The sequence below is a fragment of the Gorilla gorilla genome, chromosome 13 (genome assembly GCF_029281585.2).
Source record: "Gorilla gorilla gorilla isolate KB3781 chromosome 13, NHGRI_mGorGor1-v2.1_pri, whole genome shotgun sequence".
Taxonomy (NCBI): domain Eukaryota; kingdom Metazoa; phylum Chordata; class Mammalia; order Primates; family Hominidae; genus Gorilla; species Gorilla gorilla.
The window spans coordinates 88,443,507-88,462,846 of NC_073237.2; the positions used below are offsets into that span (position 1 = coordinate 88,443,507).

Sequence of the window (19,340 nt, forward strand, 5' to 3'; positions counted from 1 at the left end):
TCATGTCAAAGTGCACATTTCGGAGCAGCACATTCTGAACCCCTTCACCTATGAATAAGGAATTTCTACTCTCTTCCCCTTCACTCCAGTCCGTGGAAGGGAAGACGGGAACTTTTTGGTGGGTGTCTAGAGAGGAGAAGCAGAGGGTTTCTGGCTCTTTCATGATTTGGGGAAGTAACGGGCTATCTAAGACATAGTCATCGTATTCTGTCATTTCAGGGGCTGTGGTTACCCACATGTGCCTGTGATTGGGTGAAGCTGGATAAGATTAGGAAAAAACCTATTGGAAAGCAGAGGAAAAACCCTGTTCCCCAGTGAGGTTAAACACTAGTAAACTGCCATTTTGCTCCCTAGCTGACGGTACTGTGAATTGGTTCAGAACTCAGGAGGAGAAGAGTGTTGTTTATTCCCTGCTGCCCCCCACAACCTCTCCAGGAGTCCGAGAGCCCTGTGATGCCATGCATTTTCAGTGCTGAGCACATTTTGGTCAGTTTGCCTATGTGTCTTTGAAGATCCCTGAATTCAAGCTTCTGCTTATCATATGCCAGCTGTTGGTAAGCAAGAGCCAGTTCTTTTATCATTAATAACCAGCACTTTCCTATTTTGCCCAGAACTTAATTTACAAATCAATCAATCAGTCCCTACCATGGTTCTCCTGGGGGCTGTGACAGTTTCTCCTGTGAGAAGCAGCCAGATCACAAATTGGTGGCAATAACTGGAGAACAACTGTCTGGGGGACATGTGATTGATTTGAGGCTCAAGTGGGAAAGAACCATCCTGCTTGTAGCCATTACTTCTTTCCTTTATATTTTTTTATTTTCAAATAATATTGGACTTACATAAAACTTTGCAGATAGAACAGCCAGTTCTTATATAACCTCACCCAGCATTCCCAATGTTCACATCTTTCATAGCCAGGGCAAAACGATCAAACAGGAAATTAGCAGTGACATGATGCAAAATAAACTACAGATCTAATTTGAATTTGGTCAGTTTCCCCACTCACACCCTTTTTCTCTTCCAGGTTCCCATCTAGGAGCCCCCTTGCATTTAGTTGTTGCAGCTTCTTAGTCTCCTTCAGTCTGGGACTGTCTCTCAGTCTTGTCTTTCATGACCCAAACACACTTCTGCAGAATACTCGTCAGTTATTGCTGTGGAATGTCTGTTGGTCTGGGTCCGTCTGATGTTCTCTCATAATCTGATTGAGGCTATGCATTTTTAGCAAGAATACTGCATAAATAATGCTGTGCCCTCGGTGCGATGCCTCCACACAGGGCTTCGTCATTCAATACGTCTTCTTCTTGGTGATGTGAACCCCCACCACCCAGTGAAAAGTGGTGCCCGCTGGCTTTCTCCACTGGCGCAGTGTGATTTATTAATGAGGGAGTTACTTCAAGACAATGCAAATATCCTGTTTCTCCTCAAACTTTTCCCCACCAATATTAGCATCCATCGGTGGGTCTTGCCTACAATAATACTTTATCTGGATTTAATGATTATATTGATTATTCATAAGAAGTTTTATATTCATTCAGGAATTTCTGCAGGCATTTTTATGAATTGTCCTATTTATAGCTATACTGCATATGAGTGATAAGAACAATGACAATAGGAATAATAATAATACTCATTTTTGAGTTAAATAAGTACCTGACAAATTGCTGGGCTCATTAAATGTTAATCATTATTATCGTGGGTTTTTTTTTGTTGTTGCTGTTGTTGTTGTTTTGTGAGATAGGGTCTCACTCTGTCACCCAGGCTGGAGTGCAGTGGTGCCATCTTGGTTCACTGCAACCTCCTCTTCCTGAGTTCAAGCAACTCTCCTACCTCAGCCTCTCGAGTAGCTGGGACTATGGGCATGCACCACCATGCCTGACAAATCTTTTGTGTCTTTTGTAGAGATGGGGTTTTGTCATGTTGGCCAGGCTGGTCTCGAACTCCTGGGCTCAAGTGATCCGCCTGCCTCGGCCTCCCAAAATGTTGGGATTACAGGTGTGAACCACTGCACCTGGCCTGTTATTGTTCTTATCCCTCACATGCAGTATAGCTATAAATAGGAGAATTAATAAAGATGTCTGCAGAAATTCATTCAGAAGAAATTCGTCATTGATGGAATGGGAATAATACCTATTTTACAGAATGAAATATATGTAAAAACATACGTATATATAATTTTTTGAAGTGTTAAGGGTACCTTCTTCAAACATTTGTTCTTAAACAATTCCTCTCCTACCTCCTGAACGAACTCTGTCACTAATTATAAATTATACTACTTTTTTTTTTTTTTAATTTGAGACGGAGTCTTGCTCTGTCACCTACGCTAAAGTGCAGTGGCGCCATCTCAGCTTACTACATCCTCCTCGTCCCGGGTTCAAGCAATTCTTGTGCCTCAGCCTCCCAAGTAGCTGGGACTACAGGCACACACCACCACGCCTGGCTAATTTTTGTATTTTTAGTAGGGACGGGTTTCACCATTTTGGCCATGCTGGTCTTGAACTCCTGACTTCAGGTGATCCGCCCACCTCGGCCTCCCAAAGTGCCAGGATTACAGGCATGAGCCACCACACTCGGCCAACTTTTTTCAAGTCTTAATAATAATTTGTTGGTTACCTCTGTGAAGTAGAATTAAGGATAATTTTTGTATGTGATACTTTCCTGAATTTATAAAGTTTTTATGTAATAAACATTATTTCTTACATATTTTATAATGTAACCCTTAAGCCCTGCTCAAAATGGAGTGAAAATCTTACTTTGTAGAGGAGACATGATACTTTTTTCCCTTTCTTCATCATATCTAAATGCACAGTTGTTTCCTCTTGGGCACACATACTTGTTTGTTTATACATTAGAATGCTGTTAGGTAGATTATTTTGTTGGCATTTAAAATATACACAATTTTATTGTGTATATTTTCATGGTTGTCCTTTTGAAAATAGTACTACCAGGAAAATGTGATCAGTTAAAATTTTCCCAATACAGTAAAGAATTTTAATTTACGTATGTTTTGGCTTTGAGAAACAAGATTGCTTAAACAAACTCCCTCAAGACCTTCAAGTGCTGTAGGCCAGGTACTGGATTAAATTAAACAAGTCGCATTTCCTTACCTAAGCGTAACTGTGTAGGAAGGAGTATTAGTGTTGCATTAAAACAGCATTTGTTCACCATACTTTGTTAAAACCTTGAATGGAGTTTTAACCTAAATTAGCTTAATTCAGAAAAGTCTTTCTACAGAAGTAAACCTTAAAAGCATTGTTATTCAAGGCTGGGCATGGTGGCTCATGCCTGTAATCCCAGCATTTTGGGAGGCTGAGGTGGGCAGATCACGAGATCAGGAGTTCGAGACCAGCCTGACCAACATGGTGAAAACCCATCTCTACTAAAAATACAGAAGACAGCCGGGCGTGGTGGTGCGCGCCTGTAATCCCAGCTACTCAGGAGGCTGAGGCAGGAGAATTGCTTGAACCCAGGAGGCAGAGGTTGTAGTGAGCCGAGATTGCGCCACTGCACTCCAGCCTGGGCAACAGAGCAAGATTCCATCTCAAAAAAAAGAAAGAAAAAAAAAAGCCATCCAGCCTTAATTCTAGTTGAGATGAAGTGAACAGAGTGGCTGCAGGCTGTCTCTTCCTGAAGTTGTTCAGAAATCAGGGATAGCTTACATAAATCCATGCCCAGGGGCGGGGCAGGACTAACACCAAAAAGGTTCTTAACAAGGGCCCAGATTCGAGACCCTCACACAAAGCAATTATTTGCAGAGAATACCCATTCCAGTTAAAATCTCCAGGCTGTTAACTTGCTTAATGAGTGCCCTGTTGGGTTGTGGAAAGATGCAGAGACTCTCACCATCTATTGCCTCTCTTTTATCCACACAAGTAAGACCCATGCAGGGCGCTCCTGCAGTGCAGGGAACTCTCTTTATTGCAAAAGGGAAAAAGAAAAGTTGCATCTGTCAAGTTTTTGAAGGGCTAGGATTTAGACTGGCAGTTTGTTTGTTCCCTTTGAGAGCCTGAGGGAAGCTATGGGCCCTCTTCCCAGAAGCAGGTCCACAGATGTGTGATGTAGGGTGGGTGGTTCCTCCTTATTGTCTGCAAAAGACTTTCTTTCCAATCTTTGGGAGATATGATGGTTAATTTTAGGTGTCAACTTGACTGGGATAAGGGATGCCCAGATAGCTGGTAAAGCATTATTTCTGGGTGTGTCTCTAAGGGTGTTTCTGGTAGAGATTGGCATTTGAATCAGCAACCTGACTAAGGAAGGTGCCCACCCTCACCTAAACTGGGTGGGCACTATCCAATTTGCTGAGGGTCTAGGTAGAAGAAGAAGGCAGAAGAAAGGTGAACTCATTCTCTCTTCTGAAGTTGGGACACCCTTCTTCTCCTGCCCTTGGACATCAGAGCTCCAGGTTTTCATGCCTTTGGACTCTGGGACTTATACCAGCAGCCTCCTGATTTCTCAGGACAGCAGCCTCAGATGGAGGGTTACACCCTCAGGCCCCCTGGTCCTCAAGCCTGTGGACCTGGACTGAATTACGCCATTGATTTCCCTGGCTCTCCAGCTTACAGACAGCAGACTGTGGGACTTCTCAGCTTCCATAATTACATTAGCCAATTCCCATAGTAAATTCCCTCTTCTATTACATAGCATTGCTGTGAGTACTGAGCTCACAACAATGGGTTAACATGAATAAAACTCCCAAAACAGACCTGAGAACATGAGAACATGATAAATGCTGTCTCAATATCGTCATTCAATGATCAATATATTCAATGTTTTCTTAGATTCCTTCTTGCTCTAAGAACCCGTGAATTTTTTTTTTTTTTTTTTTTTTTTGAGATGGAGTCTCGCTCTTGTTGCCCAGGCTGGAGTGCAGTGGTGTGATCTCAGCTCACTGCAACCTCCACCTCCCGGGTTCAAGTGATTGTCCTGCCTCAGCCTCCCAAGTAGCTGGGATTACAGGCACCCGCCACCATGCCTGGCTAATTTTTGTATTTTTAGTAGAGATGGGGCTTCACCATGTTGGCCAGTCTGGTCTAGAACTCCTGGCCTCAGGTGATTCACCCGCTTTGGCCTCCCAAAGTGCTAGGATTACAGGCATGAGCCACCAAGCCTGGCCTATAAATCTTGATAACACTAAACCTATCTCTATACATTAATCAATTACCATGTCCCAGATACTAATGGGGAGTTGACACACTTTATTTCACTTAATGACTCAAACAATCCTGTGAGTTGGGTTATATCACTTGGTTGTCCACAGTGGAGAACAAGGTTGAGTAGCTTGCCTAAGATTAGTGGTGTGTTCATTCCCAAAGATGGGATGTCCGGAATCCAAACCCTCATCTGTCCAAATCACAAACTGGGAGAAGTTATTTGCAGCATAGAAAACAAAGGAGTAGTATCAGAATACAAAAGAAGCTTTGCATATTAAGAAAAGAGACACGAAATTCAAATCAAATGAATGGACAGTTTCTAGAAGAAATCCACTAGGTCAATGTGTCTGTGATAAAATGCTCAGTCTCACTGGGTATAAGCAAATTCAAATAAAAGAATGAGCTGCCACTGATGAAGACAGAGGGAAATGAGGACTCTTACCCACAACTGGTGATTGGTAGTCTTTTTGAGCTTTGAAGATATATTTTGCTATATTCTAACTTTCCATATTGCTGTTGAGATGTCTTATGGTATTCTTATTTCTGATTCTTTGTATGCCTATTAAATAAGATGGCTTGGGCAGCAAGGAACTGTAGAAGAGGGAGAACTTTTCCTCTGGTGTCTTAGGTTCTGCCGTTGGGATCTGCTAATTAAACTGACAAAAGACAGACTAACAGTAGAAGAGGAATACGAATTTTATCTGATGTTAATTTTTACATGTATATGGAAGCTTCCATAGAATAGAAGTGAAGACCCAAAGAGAAGCTAGACCCGGGGGTCTATATGTTATTTTAACAGAGTGATAAATTGTGGAGACAGGACAAAGGAAAAGAATTTGTGCTTCTAGGAGCAGTAAATTGTGGGAAGGTAAATTTATGGGGGACACCAGTTGACGGTAAGGGTTATTTAATAGGTCTGTTTGTACAGACTCATCTCCATGCTTTCCCCACTCCAGTAATAAAGGTTGTCTTTCCCTTCCTGATATGAGAGCAGGGGATGCCTTCACAACAGGAAATGTATGCCTTGTTTTGTCAGCAGACAGAGAAAGGTAGTGAGCTTTTCTTGAGTCTGCCGCTTTTCAATTGTCTTCAGCTCAAAATAATCCTTATGCTAAAGTGGCATAGTTTGGGTGACTCCCTTCAGAACATAGTATCTATCTAAGAATAGTATAGGTACATTGATTGCTTCCTTAGTAGGAGGACTGGAAGTAAGCTATCCCAAGGCTGAACTGGCACCTCACCATGCTCACCAGGGCCCAGGCTCCTTTCAGCTCTCTGCTCTTCCATCCTCAGCATGTTGATGATGTTATGCTTCAAGGAGATAAGATGACTGTGCCAGCTCCAAACATCACAGCCTGAGTCACAAGGAGAGAAGCAATAAAATTACCCCATTCCCAGCAGACGTCTCCCTGAATTTCCTTGGTCAGGACTGTGCCATACTACACAGTTCAATAGCTGGCCAAGAGCCTCCTGTGCCTGGCGCAATCATGATTCCTCCCTCAGGAGGTCCGTGCTACAGGCCTCCAAACCTGGCTTCTATTAACAGGCAGGAAAGGGAAGATGGCTGTTTGGCAGACTATCTGCAGTGTCTGTTGCAGTAGAGGAAGTTTTTTTTCTCCTCTGGAAGTTTAGGATTATCAGTTCTCTCTGGTGTTTTGGGTGGAATTAAGCCTCATTTCCTTGCAGACAGACTTGGCTAGAAAATCTAGCTGAAGTGGAGGCATTTAATGAAAAACCTTGACAGAATGAGAATCTGTTAAAACAGGTACTTTTAAAAGAACAAACTTGAGCTAGTCATTAGATATTGTTTAGATAGATAAGAAACAGTTTAGTAACAAATCTGTTAAATCTACACATATTCTGTGCCTTATCATCATAAAATAATCTTCTGGCTACATCTTTTTGTTAAGAAGTATAAGGGCTAGTCTTGTGTTAATAGTTTCGAGAACCATTTTCTTGTAACCTTGAGACTTGCTTATGGTTGTCACAAAATAGTCCAAATTTTTAGACTATTTGACATAGACAAGTATAGACTGGGTTTGTTCTTACTAAAAGCTGACTTTTGGCCGGGCACGATGGCTCACGCCTATAATCCCAGCACTTTGGGAGGCCAAGGTGGGCGGATCACCTGAGGTCGGGAGTTTGAGACCAGCCTGACCAACATGGAGAAACCCTGTCTCTACTAAAAATACAAAAAAAATTAGCCGGGCGTGGTGGCGCACGCCTGTAATCCCAGCTACTCTGGAGGCTGAGACAGGAGAATCGCTTGAATCCGGGAGGCAGAGGTTGCGGTGAGCTGAGATCACGCCATTGCACTCCAGCCTGGGCAACATCTCAACGAAAAAGAAAGAAAGAAAGAAAGAAGAAAAGGGCCGGGCACATTGGCTCACGCCTGTAATCCCAGCACTTTGGGAAGCTGAGGTGGGCAGATCACGAGGTCAATAGATCGAGACCATCCTGGCTAACATGGTGAAACTCCATCTCTACTAAAAATACAAAAATTAGCCAGGCGTGATGGTGGGCACCTGTAGTCCCAGCTACTTAGGAGGCTGAGGCAGGAGAATTGCTTGATAGATAATCGCGAGATTCCATTAAAAAAAAAAAAAGCTGACTTTTTTTTTTTTTTGAGACAGAATTTCACTCTGTCACCCAAGCCGGAGTGCAGTGGTGCAGTCTTGGCTCACTGCAAGCGGGTTCAAGCGATTCTAGTGTCTCAGTCTCCCAAGTAGCTCCAATTTATTAGATATTGTACTGCCAAGAATGAGTCTCTACATTTCTTATATTTTCTCTTCTAGTTTCCATCTCTCTATCCCTCTTACCCTGATATTTCCTTAATTTTGTCTCCCACCTACCTACTGAACTTTGTTTAAAAAAACAGCTGGGCGCAGTGGCTCATGCCTGTAATCCCAGCACTTTGGGAGGCTGAGGCAGGCAGATCGTCTGAGGTCAGGAATTCGAGACCAGCCTGGCCAACATGGTGAAACCCCATCTCTACTAAAAATACAAAAATTAGTCGGGTGTGGTAGTGCATGCCTGTAGTCCCAGCTACTCAGACTGATGTAGGAGAATGGCTTGAACCCAGGAGGTGGAGGTTGCAGTGAGCCAAGATTGTGCCACTGTACTCCAGCCTGGGCAACAGAGCTAGATTCCGTCTCAAAAAAAAATAAAAATAAATAAATAACAGGCTATTTTCAAGAGCTCTGCCCCTGATTATTCTCGATTCATGACTGCAGATTTTCTCTTCCAGTTCTGATGGTATCTAACCACAGGAGGATATGTGAATACTTTGCTACCTGAATTGTCTCTGTTCTGTTTGTTCTGCTGTGTCTGCCCCTCCCGCGCTGGTAATCCTTGCCCATCTGCTCCTATTTAAGACTAAGGCGCTAGGACGCTGGTTGTGCTGCGTGTGTGTGAGGGAAGCTTGAGGCTTGGTGGCTCCCACCAGAGCGTGCTCGGCAGGAAGCCAAGTCTCCCCTCCACAGATCATACCTACAGGTCTTTTCTCCAGGAATGGTTCTCAGAGGGGTGGCACCGGGCAGTGAGACACCGCCTGTCAGAGTTCTGGAAGAGGGCAAGTGTGCTGGACACAGACACCATGCATAGACCGCTCCTGGGCAGACCCTGTTGCCCCAGCTGGCAGCAGGCCACCCTCGGCTGTCAGCTCCCCACAGGCCCGCCTCCCTCGTAGGGAGCCCTCGACAGCCTTTCTGGGCACCCGCGTGGGTGCCTGATGGAGGTGAGCCTGCTGTCTACTGGAGCAGCCCGGGTAGGTCTGCCACTGTGTAGAGAGAGACCAGGGAGAGGCCGCACAGCCGGGCAGGGAACTGGGCCCCTACGCATTACTGGGCGCAGTACCCCGGGGGCCCAGGCAGTTCTCCCTCGGGCTGCGGGCCCCTGGCAGGGGGCACGGCCCTTCCTCAACCAGGGCAGGAGCCGTGGGTCGCCAGCCAGGCTTCCTTCTCACCAAGCAGTCGACGTGAAGGTCCCAACAGGCTTGAGCCCGGTTGTCCACAGCGGAAGCCTCAGTCATTTATTTCTCAGTGAAGTCCCTGCAGGGACTTGGGCGGCTCCATTTTCCTCTCCCCTACAGGCGTTTCCTGGGATCACCTCCCACATAGCTGCTTGCACTTCAGTCCTTCTCTCAGGATCTGCTTCTGAGAGAGCTGGAACCCACCCACATCGTAGTAGAGATTCAATTAGATGCCAGGACGCGGACTCTCAGACCTCAGTGTGCTACAGAGCGCCCTCTCTGCCGGACCCTGGGCTGGAATCATCCGCGCTCCTGCCATAGCGTTAATGACTGCCCTAAATGTTACCCCTGCTCTTGCTGCGTGACGCCGTAAAGCCGATTGTAGTACCTTATTTCGCAGTCGAGGAAACAGCCTCAACGAGCTCCCTGAGGTCACATGGCTAAGAAACGGAGAGACCATTACTGAAATTCCAATTCCCAATTCCCGTCTTCTTGACTCCGAAGCTCTATGTTCTTTTTTTTTTTTTTTTTTGAGACAGAATCTCGCTCTGTCGCCCAGGCTGGAGTGCAGTGGCGCAATCTCGGCTCACTACAGCCTCCGCCCCGGGTTCAAGTGATTCTTGGTGCCCCAGCTTCCCAAGCGTCAGCCTCCCAAGCTGCTGGGATTACAGGCGCGGCCACCAAGCCTGGCTTTTTTTTTTTTTTTTTTTTGTATTTTCCATGAGATGGGGTTTCGCCATGTTGGCTATGGCTGGTCTTGAACTCCTGGCCTCAAGTGATCCACGTTGGCCTCCCAAAGTGCTAAGATTACAGGCGTGAGCCACTGCACCCGGTGGAAAGCCCTGTGTTCTTTTCTTTTCTTTTTGGGACAGAGTCTCGCTCTGTTGCCCAGGATGGGGTGCAATGGCGTGATCTTGGCTCACTGCAACCTCCGCTTCCTGGGTTCAAGGGGTTCTCCTGCCTCAGCCTCCCTAGGAGCTGGGATTACAGGCACCCACTGGCTAATTTTTAGTATTTTTAGCAGAGACGGGGTTTCGCCATGTTGGCCAGGCTGATTGGCTGATCTCGAACTCCTAACCTCAGGTGATCCACCCGCCTCGGCCTCCCAAAGTGCCGGGATTACAGGCCTGAGCCACCGCGCCCAGCTGGAAAGCCCTGTGTTCTTAACATTTAAGAGTCTATTCTGCCTGGAAAGAAATAAGATAAAGAGCAATTCAAAAACAACAAAAGTTGGGAGGCCGAGGCGCGCGGATCACGAGGTCAGGAGATCGAGACCATTTTGGCCAACATGGTGAAACCCCGTCTCTACTAAAAATACAAAAATTGGCTGGGAGTGGTGGCATGCACTTGTAGTCTCAGCTACTCTGGGAAGCTGAGACAGGAGAATCGCTTGAACCCGGGAGGTGGAGGTTGCAGTGAGCCGAGACCCTGCCACTGCACTCCAGCCTAGTGACAGAGCGAGACTCTGTCCCAAAAACAACAACAACAAAAGAATATTCATCAACAAAGTACTCAAGACTATAATAGACACGTATTCTCTAAGAAATAAGGCCAGGCGCGATGGCTCACACCTGTAATTCCAGCACTTTGGGAGGCCGAGGCGGGCGAGTCACGAGGTCAGGAGATCGAGACCATCCTGGCTAACACGGTGAAACCCTGTCTCTACTAAAAAAAAAAATACAAAAAAATGAGCCGGGCATGGTGGCTGGTGCCTGTAGTCCCAGCTACTCCGGAGGCTGAGGCAGGAGAATGGCATGAACCGGGGAGGCACAGCTTGCAGTAAGCTGAGATCGCGCCACTGCACTCCAGCCTGAAGGACAAAGCGAGACTCCATCTCAAAAAATAATAATAATAATAATAATAATAATAAATAAATAAGTAAATTAGTTTCTCTCACTTTCGTGTTTTAAAAGTAATTTTTGACATAAAAGACAAAAAAGCAGACGCTGTAATTTGAAGGGGAAAAAACCTTACATTTAAAAGTAGAAGGTAGACTTTTCAGCCAGAACTGCCATCTTCCAGTAATTCGCCAAAATGACGAACACAAAGGGAAAGGGGAGAGGCACCCGATATGTGTTCTCTAGGCCTTTTGGAAAACATGGAGTTGTTCCTTTGGCCACGTATATGCACATCTATAAGGAAGGTGATAATGTAGACACCAAGGGAATGGGTACTGCTCAAAAAGGAATGGCCCACAAGTGTTACCTTGGCAAAACTGGAAGAGTCTACAATGTTACCCAGCATGCTCTTGGCACTGTCGTAAACAAACAAGTTAAGGGCAAGATTCTTGCCCAGAGAATTAATGTGTGTATTGAGTACATTAAGCACTCTAAGAGCCAAGATAGCTTCCTGAAACGTGTGAAGGAAAATGATCAGTAAAAGAAAGAAGCCAAAGAGAAAGGTGCCTGGGTTCAACTGAAGTGCCAGCCTGCTCCACCCAGAGAAGCACACTTTGTGAGAACCAATGGGAAGCAGCCTGAGCTGCTGGTACCTATTCCCTATGAATTCATGGCATAATAGGCGTTAAAAAAAATAAAAGACCTCTGGACTGTTCAATGAAAAAAAAGTAGAAGGTGGGACACAGAGAATCTTACAGCTTAGGGGAACAAAGGGGTTGTTAGAAGTTAGTGGAGATCCAAGAGCCCTTTGGAAATTATTGTTTGTCCAAGATTTTATCTTCCAGGGCTATTTTTAACCCATTTTGGATTGCTGTGTGGTAAAAAGTACTGTATGGTAATGAACAGGAGTTAAGAGTGGGTCTGGGTTGTGTCCTGGTTGTGAGATCATAGTCAAGTGAATTAGTTTTTCTGTCTCTGCTTTCTCACCTATAAGTGGATTTTGTGGAGTTTAAAATGAGATGCAATTTATTAGAGAGCTTTGAGACATAATACAGCAGATACAAATATTCTACAACCTTGAGTAATTTTACGTTAAGTCTTGGGGAGAAGAATGGGGAAGATCCAATTAGGTCCCCTGACCTGTATATAAATGAGAATCTGCATTCTAGATCTACAGAGCTGGCACAGATTTCTTTCTTATGCAGAATCTCTTCTCAAAATATTTTTTTACAAAGTCTTTTACGAATATGAAAGCTCATGGAAATATCCCGTTCAACTTTGAAACTTGGAATTTTGTTTCTATGAAATTGACAAGTGACTGTGTGACAGTATTTCAGAAACAATAGAAAAGAAGGAATAGAAACAGCTGGTAAATTCTTTAGATGTGAAAGTGGTTTTTCTTTTCTTCTTCTTTTTTTTTAACCAGACTCTGATCCTGAAAAATAAACATCCCCAAAATCAGAAAACAGTACATATTAGCTGCTGAAAACTGAGGTTGAACCCAATTTTACCCTGTCTTGTTTAACTTCAGTTAGGAATGGAATTAAAGAGATAGTTTTGTTTTGAACTCTTGACCACTGGAAATAAAAGGGAGTGAAGTGTGCAGGTAGCCAAAAATCCACCTAATTCACCTCCCAAAGCACACTCACATTTGTTTTGTTTTGTTTTGTTTTGTTTTTTTGAGAGACAGCGTATTGCTCTGTCGCCCAGGCTGGAGTGAAATGGTGCGATCTTGGCTCACTGCAACCTCTGCTTCCCGAGCTCAAGCAATTCTTCTGCCTCAGCTTCCCAAGTAGCTGGGATTACAGGTGCCCACCACCATGCCCAGCTAATTTCTGTATTTTTAGTAGAGACCGGGTTTCACCATGTTGGCCAGGCTGGTCTCGAACTCCTGACCTCAAATGATCCACCCACCTTGGCCTCCCAAAGTGCTGGGATTACAGGTATGAGCCAACGCGCCTGGCCCACTCACATGTTTTTAATGATAGTTTATTTTGGAGTAATTTTCCATTCATTTAACAAACATTCATAAATAATCTATTCAGTGTTACTTATGCTTCTGAGGGAATAAATTAAATACTAATCAAATGACATAGATTTGATTTATCTGTGGCATGAAGGCCACCATTACAGATAAACCATAAAAGGTTGTTACCTTGGAATTCTAAAGATTTATAAAGTGAGGTACAAAACAACAAAATCAAGAATATAAAATTTATTTATAAATATTTAGAACCCATATTAATTTCCCAAATAGTCTCAGGAAGTAAGGCCTGCTGCAGTAGCAGTTTCAGAGAGGAGTGGATACCAGCACCCCACAACCTGATTTAAAATAATAAAGTCCAGATGCTCTTGCCAAAAAAAGAGGTCTGCATCACTCACTGCCATGACCTGGATCGTATTTCAAAAGTGTCAAATCAAAGCTGTCCCACCAAAGCCTGATTTCTTAATGAATTCCTTATGCATTTCATCTCTTGAATACAAAAAGTTGGGTATCTGTTGGGGAGTAAAATTTAGATGTGAGAAACAAAACCCAGCGGGTGTGATCCTATGTGAAATGCATCCCCATGCAGTTGGTCTCTTACTGTACGAGTTATTTACTGCGTAATTAAGATGCTTTCATTTAAAAAGCCACATCTGAGAATCATCATCATATTTACAGGGAAAAGGGAGTGTGAGCTGAAGGAAATTTAGTAGAAATCTAGACATTTAAGTCTTTAAAAAATGCTGACATTCTGTCATGTTGATCCAGCACTATCAAGAGTAAAATCTAAAAAATTTGTCATTTCGATATGTTAAATGCTGGCATCTTTTCTGAAGAAAGATTCCAGCTAAGGGGGTGGTTTCCAGTCCTAACTTATTATGCTCAGTATAACTGGATACTGAATAGCAAATATTCTTTTTTTTTTTTTTTTTTGAGACAGAGTCTCACTCTGTTGCCAGGCTGGAGTGCAGTGGCGTGATTTCGGCTCACTGTAACCTCCACCTCCTGGGTTCAAGCGATTCTCCTGCCTCAGCCTCCCGAGTAGCTGGGACTACAGGTGCATGCCACCACACCTGGCTAATTTTTATATTTTTAGTAGAGATGGAGTTTCACCATGTTGGCCAGGATGGTCTTGATCTCTTGACCTCATGATCCACCCGCCTCGGCCTCCCAAAGTGCTGGGATTACAGGTGTGAGCCACCATGCCTGGCCCTGAATAGCAAATATTCTTTTTGAAGAAGAGAAAAGGAGACTTCAGGGTGATTAGATAGATAAATAGATACATCAGACCGACAGACAGATGGATGAACAGATGAATGGACAGATAGACTGATGGGTCGATGAATGAAAGGATGGACAGGTGAGTGGGTGGGTGGATGGATGGATGGATGGATGGATGGACAGGTGTAAGTAGATAGCAGTATCATCAGCTTTTGGAAAATAGTAACGTCTTTACTTCAGATTAGCAATCAACATGATATTTTCTCAGAAAGATGCAGCCTTAAACCCTAATAGATACTTGCCCAAGAATTCAGAGGTATGAAGCTCTGTCTTTTATTTTATTTTATTTTTTGAGACGGAGTCTCATTCTGTCACCCAGACTGGAGTGCAGTGGTGCGATCTCAGCTCACTGCAACCTCTGCCTCCCAGGTTCACACAATTCTCCTGCCTCAGCCTCCAAAAAGTAGCTGGGATTACAGGGACATACCACCATGCCTGGCTAATTTTTTTGGTATTTTTAGTAGAGACAGGGTTTCACTATGTTGGCCAGACTGGTCTCGAACTCCTGACCTCGTGATCTGCCTGCCTCGGCCTCCCAAAGTGGTGGGATTACAGGTGTGAGCCACCGCGCCCGGCTGAGGCTCTATCTTACAAATGGCTTAAGTATACGGAAATTGAAGTATGAAAACTTTGTTCATTCATTCATTTATTCATTCATTCATTCAACAAATCATTATAGAATGTCCACTCTGTACCAAGGCCCAGCAATGACGCCTGTCACTATGGAACTTAATGGTTCATTCCCATTTTTATTTGTAAAGTCATAAATGACACTTCTAGTTCGAGAACAAGAAAGTATAGATGGCTTGCTGTGGTGGCTCATGCCTATAATCCCAGCACTTTGGGAGGCTGAAGTGGGCAGATCGTTTGTGGTCAGGAGTTCCAGACCAGCCTGGCCAACATTATGAAACCCTGTTTCTACCAAAAATACAAAAATTGAGGCAGGGCACAAAGGCTCACGCCTGTGATCCCAGCACTTTGGGAGGCCGAGGCGGGTGGATCACAAGGTCAGGAGATTGAGACTATCCTGGCCAACATGGTGAAACCCCGTCTCCACCAAAATACAACAAATTAGTCAGGCATGTTGGCAGGTGCCTGTAGTCCCAGCTACTCGGGAGGCTGAGGCAGGGGAATTTCTTGAACCCAGGAGGTGGAGGTTGCAGTCAGCTGAGATCACACCACTGCACTCCAGCCTGGCGACAGAGCAAGACTCCGTCTCAAAAAAAAGAAAAAAAAAAATTGGCAGGGCATAGTGGTGCATGCCTGTAATCCCAGCTACTCGGGAAGCTGAGGCAATAAGAATTGCTTAAACCCGGGAGGCAGAGGTTGCAGTGAGCCAAAATTGTGCCACTGCACTCCAGTCTGGGCGACAGAGTGAGACTCCATCTGAAAAAAAAAGAAAAAAAACAACAACAAAACAAAGAGAAAGTATAGATTCACTTTTTTCTCCTCTTACCCTCTAACACCTCTGAAAATAACCAAATACCCTGGAAATCATTCAACAGACAATGATAAAAGAATTCTGAGTGCTTGAGAGAAGAAGGTAGATAGGTTAGAGACCTTAAAACTTCAGAAATGACAACATGGTGAGTTCCCTGGTTTTTCTTTTTATCTCCCATATGACCCCAGACTGGATGCCAGAGAGGCCTGAAACCTCCAATAGGCATAGACAAACAATCAGACAGACAAACAAAAGTCTGGCTGGAGAACTGGGTAAAGGGGAAGCACAACAGAGACCAAATGCGGAGCTCTAACTCCTGTTTCACAACTGGCCACAAACGGGTGGCCTGATTTTCCTCCAAAACCCTGCTGGGTTGACCCAGTCCTTACTCCACACTTGGGTAATTGGTGAGTGGGCTAATCCATCCACAGGGGCAGCATTAGCAAAGCCCAGCATCTCCCTACCCTTATCACAAAGGGCATATAATGCACATGAAGTGGCACACAAAGATAAGCCCAGTGGCTTCAGCCCCTTTTAACTCCTATGGCAGAGGATGGCCTAGGAACATCAGGTGATCCAGGAAAGTAACTTCCACTCCTTAAGGGAGCCCCAGCAGGAATTAAGTGAGAATTTCAAAAATGTCAGAAGAATGAGGCAAACCAGAATAGAACTGCAAGGGCTCTGAAAACTGAACTGTTGTTTAGTACATTTTCTGCTGATATAACAGAATACTTGAGGTATAACAGAATACTTAAGGCTGGGTAATTTATAAAGAAAAGAAAGTTATTTGGCTCACAGTTGTGGAGGCTCAGAAGTCCAAGATTGAGGGGCCACATCTGGTAAGGGCTTTCTTGCATGTCATCCCACGTCAGAAGGTAGAAAAGCAAGAGAATGTGTGTGAGAAAGCAAGAGATTAAACTTGCAGCCTCAAGTCCTTTTATAATTGACATTAATCCATTCATGATGGGACAGCCCTCATGACCCAAATGCCTCCCATTAGGCTCCGCCTCCCAACACTGTTTCATTTGGGATTAAATTCTCAACACACACTTTTTGGGGAACAAATTCAAAGCACAGCAGCTGTCATTGGAACTACAGCTCACAAAAGTGGGCCAGAAGCTAGACTAAATTGGAAAAGGTTAACTGTCTGCTAAAACAGAAGATTTAAGTGGCATCAGCAGCCTCCTAACATAACAACCAAAGTGCTCAGGATACAATAAAAATTCACTCATCATACCAAAAATCAGGAAAATCACACTTTCAATAATAAAAAGTCAATTGATGCTAATACTAAAATAAACGTAACATGGAAATTATTTGACAAAGATTTTAAAATTTTTGCAATAAGAATGCTTCAACGAACAATTGTGATTCTCTTGAAACAAAAAATTAAAAATCTCAGCAAAGAAATAGAAGTTATTAAAAAAAGAACCATATGGAAATTTTAGAACTGAAAAATACAGTTGAAATAAAAAAATTCATTGGATAGGCTCAATACTAGAGTAGACATGACACAGAAACTTGAAAATAGATCAACAGAATTTATTCAATCTGGAAAATAGAGGAAAAACAGGCTGAAAAAGGTGAACAGAGCCACAGGGATCTGTGAGACAGATATCCAACTCTCTAAAGTATCTAACATTCATACAGAGTTCCACAAGGAAAAGAGAATAAGGTGGGACTGGGGCTAAGAAGAACTCAAAAAACTAATGGCTGACAACTTCCCAAATTTAGAAAGAGACATAAAACTACAGAATCAAGAAGCTCAGTGAAATGGAACTGGATAAACCCCAAGAAATCCACACAGAGACACATCATAAACTTCTGAAAAACTGAAGACAAAAAAATTTTAAAAACAGCTAGAGATAAATGATGCATTACCTATAGTGGAAGACCAACTTGAATGATGGTAGATTTTTAATCTGAAACCATCAAGGCCATACTTTTCAAGTGATGAAAAAAAATAACAAAAACAAAAAAGTAAAAATCAGCCAAATCAAAACCCCAGCTATCAACAATGAATACTACATCTAACAAGCCATCTTTCAAAAATCAGGAGGAAATAAGACATTTTTAGATGGAAAAAACTATGAATTTGTTGCTAACAGATTTAGTCTTTAGCTAAAGGATGGTCCCCAAACATAAAGAAAATGTTAGGTACTAAATTGTGTCTCCTCCACCCTCACCTTTATATATTGAAGTCCTAACCTCCAATGTGACTGTATTTGTAAACAAGGCCCTTAAAGAGGTAATTAAGGTTAAATGAGGTCATAAGGGTGGTTTGCTAATCCACTAGGACTGGTGTCCCTATAAAAAGAGGCAGGCACACCAGCTGTGTATATACAGAGCAAAGGCCATGTAAGGACCCAGAAAGAAGATGGCCATCTGCAAGCCAAGGAGAGAGGCCCCAGGAGAAACCAAACCTGCCAACATCTTGGACTTTCAGCTTCTAGAACTGTGAGAAATACATTTCTGTTGTTTAAGACAATTGGCCTATGGTATTTTGTTATGGTAGCACTAGCAGACTAAGACAGACAAGCGCAATAGATGAATGATTGGACCTTCAGAAAGGAAAGAATAATGGAATAGGTAAATAGAAAGGTAAGCATAATAGACTACACTTCACTTATGGAGTTTCTTTAACCATACTTTGTGTTTGAAGCCACAATTATAACACTATTCAGTACGGCACTCGATGTATGTAAACACTTCATATAATTATATTTAAAATGTTGGAAAAGTAAAGAGATCTACATGGAAGCAAGGTTTCTTAACTTCACTCAAAGGGGTACTGACATCAGTAGGCTATAGTAAATTACATATATATGTGGTAATACCTAGAACAATCACTAACAAAACTGTAGAAAGTAGTACACTAAGAAATATTATAAATAAAAAGGAATCTAATTCCAATGAATGTTTAAGTAACTCACAAGAAAGCAAGGGAAAAATACCAGAGGAATAAGAAACAAAGGAGACAAACAGAAAACAAATAATAAAATGGCAGACTTAAGCCTTAGCATATGAATGATTAATTTAAATATAAGTGGTATACATATACCAATTCAAAGATTGTCACATTGGATACCACAGGACTTAATTATATGTGTCTATGAACCAAAGATGTAAAAAATAACAACATAGGTAGGAAACAAAAAATGGAAAAAGATATACTATGCAAACATAAATGAGAAAAAAGCAGGAGTGACTATATTAATGTCACATAAACTTCAAAGCAAATAACATTATTAGAAACAAAAAGAGAATTACATAATAATTAAGAATTAATCCTCCAAGATAAAGCAATCCTAATTATGTATGCAACACACAACAGTGTTTCAAAATATATGGAGTAAAATCCAATAGAGATGAAAAGAGAAATAAATTCAAAATTATAGTTGGGGAATTCAAAACTCAATTTGAAGCAATTGATAGCACTACTAGAGATAAAATTAGCAAGGATATGGAAGAATAGACAGCACCATTAACTGACTCACATTTATAGACTACTCCATTAAACGACAGCAGAATACATATTCTATTCAAGTGCTCATGGAACATTCATCATAAAGACTCTATCCTAGGTCATACAATAAACCGTTACCAATTTAAAAAGACTGAAATCACGCAGAATATATTCTCTTAACCATAATTGAATTCAACTGGAAATCAATAACTT

The 19,340-nt window shown here is 42.8% G+C and overlaps 1 long non-coding RNA gene and 1 pseudogene across 2 annotated transcripts; one reads left to right on the top strand and one right to left on the bottom strand.

Annotated features, from left to right (window-relative positions):
- Positions 1-5,231: 5,231 nt before the first annotated feature.
- Positions 5,232-9,441, bottom strand: LOC129524433 (uncharacterized). Of its 2 annotated transcripts, none has more exons than XR_008668183.2 (4): positions 9,112-9,441; positions 6,389-6,502; positions 5,590-5,803; positions 5,232-5,337 (listed from the first exon to the last, which is right to left on the bottom strand). It is a non-coding gene; the product is annotated as an uncharacterized lncRNA (long non-coding RNA). The 2 variants fall into 2 exon arrangements; XR_008668182.2 differs by having other exon boundaries at positions 5,232-5,353.
- A 1,692-nt stretch (positions 9,442-11,133) lies between these two features.
- Positions 11,134-11,634, top strand: LOC134756943 (large ribosomal subunit protein eL21-like; annotated as a pseudogene).
- The last annotated feature ends 7,706 nt before the right edge of the window (positions 11,635-19,340 follow it).